The sequence below is a fragment of the Panulirus ornatus genome, chromosome 48, assembly GCF_036320965.1.
Source record: "Panulirus ornatus isolate Po-2019 chromosome 48, ASM3632096v1, whole genome shotgun sequence".
Classification (NCBI taxonomy): domain Eukaryota; kingdom Metazoa; phylum Arthropoda; class Malacostraca; order Decapoda; family Palinuridae; genus Panulirus; species Panulirus ornatus.
Window position 1 is genome coordinate 3371153 of NC_092271.1, and position 11509 is coordinate 3382661.

Here is an 11509-nt window from a genome sequence, read left to right on the forward strand (position 1 = left end):
GGATTATCATCTAACAGGAAATAAGTTTCAGGAATGTGTGTGTGTGTGACGAGGACTTGGGAGATGACATCATCACTAACTTGTTACCGGGGTCGTGTCTTATGACAGTTAAGGAGACAAACTGACTCCTGGCTAATATCAGAATAGCCTTCAAGTATATGGCTGCTCATATCCGAAAGAAGGTTAGAACTACAATATGCTTCTCAGATTTAGTCATCGCATCTACAGGAACACACAGAAAGCAAATAGAGAAGGACCAGAAAAGGACTAAAAGATAATACCAGAATTAACAGAGCTGAGTCACGGGCAAAGGTTATAGGTTTCAATTTTGCCCATCTTGGCAGAGAGAAGATTAAAGCGTGACCTGATCACAAACTCTATATTTCCAAACCAGATCGATGACGTGGACAGTGAAGGTCTTCGAGAGACTTATAGACAGAGCAACCACAGGACATAACGTTATATTACGCAAGAAACCTGTTAGAAAAAGATGTAAAGAAACAATTTTAATGTACAAAAGTGGTATATGAATGGAATAAGATGATTCAGGGCATAGTTAATGCAGACGATACACGTAAGTTTAAGAAACTGTATGATAGAAAATGTCCAAGAGATGGGGCCCCACGAGTCCAGAACTCCCTCCCCGTGAAGTACAAATACTATGCACATATTCGCTGATAGATGCAGTCTGGAAATTTTATCCCAGTTGGCTTTTGATGAAAGCAAACAAATACATTTGGCAAATAATGGGATAGGAGGGGCAATATGGTAAAATAAAACACAGATAAAGTTATCAGTAATATTCCCAATATCTTCCTTCTTGCAGTATATATCAGCAACACGATGTATCGACTATTAATATAAGTAAAAGAAAATGAGATCGAAACCTCTTTGACGGTGATGGGGGGGCTACATCGACCTGAGCTCGGACTGCCTCGCTCCCAGGCTGCCTGGAGGAGCTCACTCCACCTTTGATAATGAGGTAAGTTGGACAAGTTGCCTCGAGGTATTGACCTCAACTTGCCAATTTTATCTTAGCCCTCCAAGCAGCTCGTGAGCATTGTGGATTTTTTGATATTTTCTTGATGATCTCCAGGGATGATACCTTTAGATATTGTTTTCATTTCCAAAAATAATGTATGAGATTATTGTTCGCCTTTTTCTACTTCTCTTTCGGCAAGAATACTCAAAATGTTGATTCGATCGAAGAACGGCAGATAACTTTCGGAGTATAATAGGTTACCAGCACCTTGAGCCACTGGAGGTGTCATTTGTCACAAACCCAGAGTCGACTGATGAGTTTCTCTGATCGCATCACGAAGATACAAGTCTGGACAGGAGGGTGCCAAGGTGAGGTTAGCAGTGATGATGGCTTTACCAGATCATGGAAGATGCAGGACTGGGCAAGGTGCGGGGTTATGCCAGCAGTAACAAGACATTATCAGATGTGGGAAGATCATTATATTTTTCTTGAGAAAGAGACACATTTTGCCACGAGTAAATTTATGAAGTAGCTCTTAAGGATTTAATTTCAGTACAGAATGATCAGTAATCTCAAAAATTTGTGTTAATTCATTTGGAAGCACTTTCATCTTTTCAAAGTGAATGGATTCTACTGTATTTTGTTCCCTAAACATTTGTTCTCATAAAGGTTTAGAAATAGAAAAATCATTGCATGAAGTTATTGGAAAATTTAGCTTTCGTGGCAAAGCGTGTCTAGGAAAGCCATGAATGTGGAAAACAGTGTCTAGAATAACCTAACACATAAAACTACGACTAAATGTGTTGTAGTTAGTCATTTGGATGTCTGATGAACTAATTACTTAATTCCATCGATCTGTTTCTTCATCTGCCTATTTTCTTATCTATTTATCTTCAAGTTTTATGATTAATTACTTATATCTTCCTCTATATATCGGTAATGTTGAAGGGCCTCTCCTGGCCTCATTGACCTTCTTGGAGTCATTGAGGGATCATTTTGGCACAATTACTGTCCTGGTCATCCAGCTGTTGCTGGCTACACGATACTGGTGTTAGGCTACAAACCACACGGACGAGAACACAAAAGTCAACATTACTGTTGTTCAGTTAGAGAATCGTGTATAACTATAGATCAACGATAACAACTGTGCTGTTACGGGCAGATTAACGATATGGCTTTGACTAGGTGTCCAATAGACAAGTCCATTCACTATATCCTTGTTAGAGTAATGTAATGATTCCTCTACGTTAAGCACACTGGTCCTCCTGTCTCTCGTTAACCATCATCTGGACCTCATTCAACATGGGAGGAGACACTACTGCACTACCCTTGCTGCTCCCATGCTACTGTCTCGTGTCCAATCCCAACCCACCTCATCCACCACCCACCATACGTCACTGCCACCCAGTTTGACATTAACTACTGCGAGAAGAATATATAAAGGAAGAAGAACATACGATATAATAATGGAGATCCATCCTTAATACAACCAGTGTCCGTAAGCCTATATCAAACATTTCTTCTCTGTGTGGTGTCTCATAACAGCATATCTTGAATCAATATCACTCTCTTGATTAATCTTGATATTTCATGTATTGAAACACAAATACAGAAAGATAACAGACCGAACAAATGAGAAGCCCAAATACGCCCAGACACGAGTCGAGAGAAGTGTCCCAGATAGGCTGGGACTTATCAAAACTAGTTCTTCATCTGTGTAATAATTCAACACAAATGAGACTTGATGAATGTACAAACTTAGCAACAGTGGCCAGCAGGACATAGTCTGCTGATGAGGGTTACAGCGGTAAGGCGTCAGAAGGCTACATATATGGTAATAGACACCTTGGTACAGTACATAGATTTCCGTGGACTGTGTGACAGTTGGTAAATCAGTGAGAGACTCTCATACTGGTGGAAGTTTCTGATGAGAACTACAAGCATGAGAGACACACCACACAGACGTGAGCCTCTTGTCAAGTATTAACATATGTGGAAGAAAGAAAAAAATATGTAACTATTGCAATAATATCAATAGATAGTCCTCTATTTTCTTTCTCGTTTAGCAAATCAAATCTTGAATATAGCAAAGTTGATACGCAAATATCTTTCACAAGTGTGACAGTGCAACTGCGTCTGGGGTAAGTGTCTCTTGTTCACCTTCATCATTCTGGTGTTCACAGAGTAAATAATTAGGATATAGCGTTAGGACGTCTTACTCTTCCTGTAAGTTTTATTTGTAAATTTACCGAAAATATAGAAATAGATGTTTGTAATATATTGCGCTTATCAGAAATCATTTTCTTTACTGTGTTTGGTCATAGTATATCAAAGATAATTCATTATAAATAAAACTTGACTCCTACACTTGACAAAGTTTCTCTCCTCGCTAACTCCTGCCGCAGGTGACAGCGGTGTGTGGAGCATTATAATACCTGGCAGTCAGTATAATGGACACATATGACTTACGACAATCTTAGAAACTCTGTATATAACTAATCCTAGTAAGAAATCATGTAAGAACAATATGTCATCTGTTGTAAGACGTTGGTTTTTAGTCGGGGTAAATGACCCAGACGGCTCACGCGATCTACACTCCTGAAAAACCACAAGAGATGCGATGATAATAGTAATGATAATAATAATGATAATGACAATAATGATGATAATAATGATAATAGTAATAATAATAATAATAGTAATGATAATAATGATGATAATGATAATGATAATAATGATAATGATAATGATGATAATAATAATAATAATAATAATAATAATAATAATAAAATAATAATAATAATAATAATAATGATAGTAATAATAATGATAATAATAGTAATAATAATAATAATGATAATAACAATAATTATAATGATGATAATAATGATAATAATGATGATAATAATGATAGTAATAATGATGATGATAATGATAATAATAACAATAATGCAAGAGTTTTGGAGAGAGGGGCAAGTATGCAGTCTGTTATGGATGAGAAGACTTGTGAAGTGAGTCAGTTGTTGTTCGCTGATGATACAGCGCTGTTGGCTGATTCGGGTGAGAAACTGCAGAAACTGATGACTGAGTTTGGTAAGGTGTGTGAAAGAAGAAAGCTGAGAGCAAATGTGAAAAAGAGCAAGGTTATTAGGTACAGTAGGGTTGAGGGACAAGTCAATTGGGAAGTAAGTTTGAATGGAGAAAAACTGGAGGAAGTGAAGTACTTTAGATATCTGGGAGTGGATTTGGCGGCGGATGGTACCATGGAAGAGGAAGTGAGTCACAGGGTGCGGAGGCGAAGGTTCTGGAGCGTTGAAAAATGTGGGGAAGGCGAGAACATTATCTCGGAAAACAAAAATGGGTGTGTTTAAAGGAGTAATGTTCCAACAGTGTTATATGGTTGCGAGGCATGGGAATAGATAGTGTTGTGCAGAAGACGGTGGATGTATTGGAATTGAGATGTTTGAGGACAATATGTGGTGTGAGGTGGTTTGATCGGGTAAGTAATGAAAGGGTAGGAGGTGATGTGTGGCAATAAAAAGAGTGTGGTTGAGAGAAGAAGGTGTATTGAAGTGGTTTGGTCACATGCAGAGAATAAGTAAGGAAAGATTGACAAAGAGGATATATGTTAAAGAGGTGGAGAGAACGAGGAGAAGTGGGAGACCAAATTGGAGGTGGAAGGATGAAGTGAAAAAGGTTTTGAACAATCAGCGCCTGAACATGCAGAAGGGTGAAATGCGTGCAAGGAATAGAGTGAATTAGAACGATGTGGTATACCGGGGTCGACGTGCTGTTAATGGATTGAACTGGGCATGAGAAGCGTCTTGGGTAAACCATGGAAAGTTTTGTGTGTCCTGATTGTGAAAAGGGAGCTGTGTTTTCGGTGTATCATACATGACAGCTATAGACTGAGTGTGAACGAATGTGGACCTTTGTTGTCTTTTCGTAACGTTACCTCGCGTGCGTGCTGGGGGAGAGGGTTGTCATTTCATGTGTGGCAGAGTGGCGACGGGAATAAATAAGGCAGCAAGTATGAATTATGTACATATTTTTTTTTTTTTTTTTTCATACTATTCGCTATTTCCCGCGATAGCGAGGTAGCGTTAAGAACAGAGGACTGGGCCTTTGATGGAATATCCTCACCTGGACCTCTCCTCTGTTATATATATATATATATATATATATATATATATATATATATATATATATATATATATATATATATATATATATATATATATATATTTTCAAGATAGAAATTTCAATTTTCTAAATTATTTTTTACATTTTTCATATGTGTATATATATATGTGTGTATATGTGTGTATGTGTGTATATATATGTATATGTGTGTGTATGTGTATATATATGTATTATCCCTGGAGATAGGGGTGAAAGAATACTTCCCACGCATTCCTCACGTGTCGTAGAGGGTGACTAGAGGGGACGGGAGCGGGGGCCAGAAATCCTGCCCTCCTTGTATTTTTTAACTTTCTAAAAAATGGGAAACAGAAGAAGGTGTCACGCGGGGAGTGCTCATCCTCCTCGAAGGCTCAGATTGGGGTGCCTAAATGTGTGTGGATGTAACCAAGATGTGAAAAAAGGAGAGATAGGTAGTATGTTTGAGGAAAGGAACCTGGATGTTTTGGCTCTGAGTGAAACGAAGCTCAAGGGTAAAGGGGAAGAGTGGTTTGGAAATGTCTTGGGAGTAAAGTCAGGGGTTAGTAAGAGGACAAGAGCAAGGGAAGGAGTAGCAGTACTCCTGAAACAGTTGTTGTGGGAGTATGTGATAGAATGTAAGAAAGTAAATTCTCGATTAATATGGGTAAAACTGTAAGTTGATGGAGAGAGATGGGTGATTATTGGTGCATATGCACCTGGGCATGAGAAGAAAGATCATGAGAGGCAAGTGTTTTTGGAGCAGCTGAATGAGTGTGTTAGTGGTTTTGATGCACGCGACCGGGTTATAGTGATGGGTGACTTGAATGCAAAGGTGAGTAATGTGGCAGTTGAGGGAATAATTGGTATACATGGGGTGTTCAGTGTTGTAAATGGAAATGGTGAAGAGCTTGTAGATTTATGTGCTGAAAAAGGACTGGTGATTGGGAATACCTGGTTTAAAAAGCGAGATATATATAAGTATACGTATGTAAGTAGGAGAGATGGCCAGAGAGGGTTATTGGATTACGTTTTAATTGACAGACGCGCGAAAGAGAGACCTTTGGATGTAAATGTGCTAAGAGGTGCAACTGGAGGGATGTCTGATCATTATCTTGTGGAGGCTAAGGTGAAGATTTGTATGGGTTTTCAGAAAAGAAGAGTGAATGTTGGGGTGAAGAGGGTGGTGAGAGTAAGTGAGCTTGGGAAGGAGACTTGTGTGAGGAAGTACCAGGAGAGACTGAGTACAGAATGGAAAAAGGTGAGAACAATGGAAGTAAGGGGAGTGGGGGAGGAATGGGATGTATTTAGGGAATCAGTGATGGAGTGCGCAAAAGATGCTTGCGGCATGAGAAGCGTGGGAGGTGGGTTAATTAGAAAGGGTAGTGAGTGATGGGATGAAGAAGTAAGATTATTAGTGAAAGAGAAGAGAGAGGCATTTGGACGATTTTTGCAGGGAAAAAATGCAGTTGAGTGGGAGATGTATAAAAGAAAGAAACAGGAGGTCAAGAGAAAGGTGTAACTGGTGAAAAAGAGGGCAAATGAGAGTTGGGGTGAGAGAGTATCATTAAATTTTAGGGAGAATAAAAAGATGTTCTGGAAGGAGGTAAATAAAGTGCGTAAGACAAGGGAGCAAATGGGAACTTCAGTGAAGGGGGCTAATGGGGGGTGATAACAAGTAGTGGTGATGTGAGAAGGAGATGGAGTGAGTATTCTGAAGGTTTGTTGAGTGTGTTTGATGATAGAGTGGCAGATATAGGGTGTTTTGGTCGAGGTGGTGTGCAAAGTGAGAGGGTTAGGGAAAATGATTTGGTAAACAGAGAAGAGGTAGTAAAAGCTTTGCGGAAGATGAAAGCTGGCAAGCCAGCGGGTCTGGATGGTATTGCAGTGGAATTTATTAAAAAAGGGGGTGACTGTATTGTTGACTGGTTGGTAAGGTTACTTAATGTATGTATGACTCATGGTGAGGTGCCTGAGGATTGGCGGAATGCGTGCATAGTGCCATTGTACAAAGGCAAAGGGGATACGAGTGAGTGCTCAAATTACAGAGGTATAAGTTTGTTGAGTATTCCTGGTAAATTATATGGGAGGGTAGTGATTGAGAGGGTGAAGGCATGTACAGAGCATCAGATTGGGGAAGAGCAGTGTGGTTTCAGAAGTGGTACAGGATGTGTGGATCAGGTGTTTGCTTTGAAGAATATATGTGAGAAATACTTAGAAAAGCAAATGGATTTGTATGTAGCATTTATGGATCTGGAGAAGGCATATGATAGAGTTGATAGAGATGCTGTGTGGAAGGTATTAGGAATATATGGTGTGCGAGACAAGTTGTTAGAAGCAGTGAAAAGTTTTTATCGAGGATGTAAGGCATGTGTACGTGTAGGAAGAGAGGAAAGTGAATGGTTCTCAGTGAATGTAGGTTTCCGGCAGGGGTGTGTGATGTCTCCATGGTTGTTTAATTTGTTTATGGATGGGGTTGTTAGGGAGGTGAATGCGAGAGTTTTGGAAAGAGGGGCAAGTATGAAGTCTGTTGGGGACGAGAGAGCTTGGGAAGTGAGTCAATTGTTGTTCGCTGATAATACAGCGCTGGTGGCTGATTCATGTGAGAAACTGCAGAAGCTGGTGACTGAGTTTGGTAAAGTGTGTGAAAGAAGAAAGTTAAGAGTAAATGTGAATAAGAGCAAGGTTATTAGGTACAGTAGGGTTGAGGGTCAAGTCAATTGGGAGGTGAGTTTGAATGGAGAAAAACTGGGGGAAGTGAAGTGTTTTAGATATCTGGGAGTGGATCTGGCAGCGGATGGAAACATGGAAGCGGAAGTGGATCATAGGGTGGGGGAGGGGGCGAAAATTCTGGGAGCCTTGAAGAATGTGTGGAAGTCGAGAACATTATCTCGGAAAGCAAAAACGGGTATGTTTGAAGGAATAGTGGTTCCAACAATGTTGTATGGTTGCGAGGCGTGGGCTATGGATAGAGTTGTGCGCAGGAGGATGGATGTGCTAGAAATGAGATGTTTGAGGACAATATGTGGTGTGAGGTGATTTGATCGAGTAAGTAACGTAAGGATAAGAGAGATGTGTGGAAATAAAAAGAGCGTGGTTGAGAGAGCAGAGGAGGGTGTTTTGAAATGGTTTGGTCACATGGAGAGAATGAGTGAGGAAAGATTGACCAAGAGATATATGTGTCGGAGGTAGAGGGAACGAGGAGAAGAGGGAGACCAAATTGGAGGTGGAAAGATGGAGTGAAAAAGATTTTGTGTGATCGGGGCCTGAACATGCAGGAGGGTGAAAGGAGGGGAAGGAATAGAGTGAATTGGAGCGATGTGGTATACTGGGGTTGACGTGCTGTCAGTGGATTGAATCAAGGCATGTGAAGCGTCTGGGGTAAACCATGGAAATCTGTGTAGGTATGTATATTTGCGTGTGTGGACGTATGTATATACATGTGTATGGGGGTGGGTTGGGCCATTTCTTTCGTCTGTTTCCTTGCGCTACCTCGCAAACGCGGGAGACAGCGACAAAGGAAAAAAAAAAAAGTATATATATATATATATATATATATATATATATATATATATATATATATATATATATACTTTTTATATATATATACATCACTCCTCGCCCTGATAAGAAATAGATACAAAAACACACGTCCTCGTAACAATATATATATGCTCTTGTAAGAGCTACACAAATAGCAGTTTCTTACCAGAGAAAATTCCGCCGTGATGTATTCATTGACTTAGTATGTTGGCGACGCTGGGGGCACAATGAGTTGGATAATCCTCGCTTTACCAATCCTTCAATGTATAGCATTATTGATGCTCGCAGGAGTGTGCCTGACATATATGCTGATACCTTGGTAACTGAAGGTGTGCTGACAGAGGAAGAGATAAAGAAATCAAGTGAAGATCATGTGGCATTTCTGACTGAGCAGTACAAACTGGTGGATTCCTACAATCCAAAGGCTCCTCATCTTGAGAAACAATGGTCAGGATTTGTTCAGGCTCCAAGCTCCATTGAAGTCTGGGACACTGGAGTAGATATTGCCACCCTCAAATATTTTGGAGCAAAGTCTGTTCATGTGCCAGAGAACTTTAATGTTAACAAACATGTCAAGAAATCTCACATTGATGCTCGTCTTCGAAAGCTAACTGAAGGGGAAAATTTGGACTGGGCAGCTGCTGAAGCATTGGCCATGGCTTCATTGTTGAATCAAGTGTTACTGGGAAGAGGGTTGTTTTTCCCCCTACTTCACGACCGGAGCCGCTGACGGGGAGGACCTACGCCTGACACACCGTCCATCAAACCCTTATTTTAAGGTCACTGTGACTCCTTGAACCGCCGGCTTGTGGGTTCGAGCACGACTTCTACTACTACGGAGGAGGTCCACGTCTTGACAGGTTCTCCTCCACCTCACAAGTGATCAGATCCTGAACCTGTTGACTCGTATAAATAATGCTGTTGAGGAAGTCCTAAGGCATGAAGGTCAGTCTGGTCAACTCGGCTCCACCACGCCCTTCCTCGAGGCGACTGATGCTTTGACGGATCTGGCCAGCGGAAGCTTGGAGGACGACCTTTGAGTAGATAACCGGAATCAGCTGTCTGCCTAGCTTCGACGGCGGCCTTCCTCAGAGATTCCTCCTTCAGAAATACCGACGGAGCAACACATATACCATCAGCACGGCTCCCCGCACACGTCCTGCCTGCAAACTTCTTCGCAAACGGAACTACCTTGGCCCACCAGTGATGCTACTACGTTTGTTAATCGGGAACCATTGCAACACAAACCTCGCCAGGTGGTAGAGTTTCCCGCAGTGTATAGAGACAGACTTCCCCAGAACTTTTTAAAGGGGAAGTAAATGTTTATAGTGTGTTACTGGAGTGATAGTTTTCATACATGGTGTTTTGACAAGAAAATAGTGAAATTGGAGAAAAATATAGCTCAGACATTGAAGCTTATTGATACAGTGGTTAAATTGATGAGAACTGCTATTGAGGTTTGTGTAAATAAATTATACATTTCCTTTTGCCATAGCCAGAGGTTGAACCATTATGTGACGTTCTTTTTTTTTCATTCATTTCAAGCTAGAAGTTGCAGTTTTCTAAATTGTTTCTTACATTTTTCATATGTATATATATGTATGTGTGTGTGTGTGTATATGTGCGTACGTGTGTGTATGTGTATATGTATATATATATATATGTATATTATCCCTGGGGATAGGGGTGAAAGAATACTTCCCACGTATTCCTCGGGTGTCGTAGAAAGCGACTAGAGGGGACGGGAGCGGGGGGCCAGAAATCCTCCCCTCCTTGTATTAACTTTCTAAAATGGGAAAGAGAAGAAGGAGTCACGCGGGGAGTGCTCATCCTCCTCGAAGGCTCAGAGTGGGGTGCCTAAATGTGTGTGGATGTAACCAAGATGTGAAAAAAGGAGAGATAGGTAGTATGTTTGAGGAAAGGAACCTGGATGTTTTGGCTCTGAGTGAAACGAAGCTCAAGGGTAAAGGGGAAGAGTGGTTTGGGAATGTCTGGGGAGTAAAGTCAGGGGTTAGTGAGAGGACAAGAGCAAGGGAAGGAGTAGCAATACTCCTGAAACAGGAGTTGCGGGAGTATGTGATAGAATGTAAGAAAGTAAATTCTCGATTAATATGGGTAAAACTGAAAGTTGATGGAGAGAGTGGGTGATTATTGGTGCATATGCACCTGGGCATGAGAAGAAAGATCATGAGAGGCAAGTGTTTTGGGAGCAGCTGAATGAGTGTGTTAGTGGTTTTGATGCACGAGACCGGGTTATAGTGATGGGTGATTTGAATGCAAAGGTGAGTAATGTGGCAGTTGAGGGAATAATTGGTATACATGGGGTGTTCAGTGTTGTAAATGGAAATGGTGAAGAGCTTGTAGATTTATGTGCTGAAAAAGGACTGATGATTGGGAATACCTGGTTTAAAAAGCGAGATATACATAAGTATACTTATGTAAGTAGGAGAGATGGCCAGAGAGCGTTATTGGATTACGTGTTAATTGACAGGCGTGCGAAAGAGAGACTTTTGGATGTTAATGTGGTGAGAGGTGCAACTGAAGGGATGTCTGATCTTTATCTTGTGGAGGCTAAGGTGAAGATTTGTATGGGTTTTCAGAAAAGAAGAGTGAATGTTGGGGTGAAGAGGGTGGTGAGAGTAAGTGAGCTTGGGAAGGACACCTGTGTGAGGAAGTACCAGGAGAGACTGAGTACAGAATGGAAAAAGGTGAGAACAATGGAAGTATGGGGAGTGGGGGAGGAATGGGATGTATTTAGGGAATCAGTGATGGATTGCGCAAAAGATGCTTGTGGCATGAGAAGAGTGGGAGGTGGGTTGGTTAGAA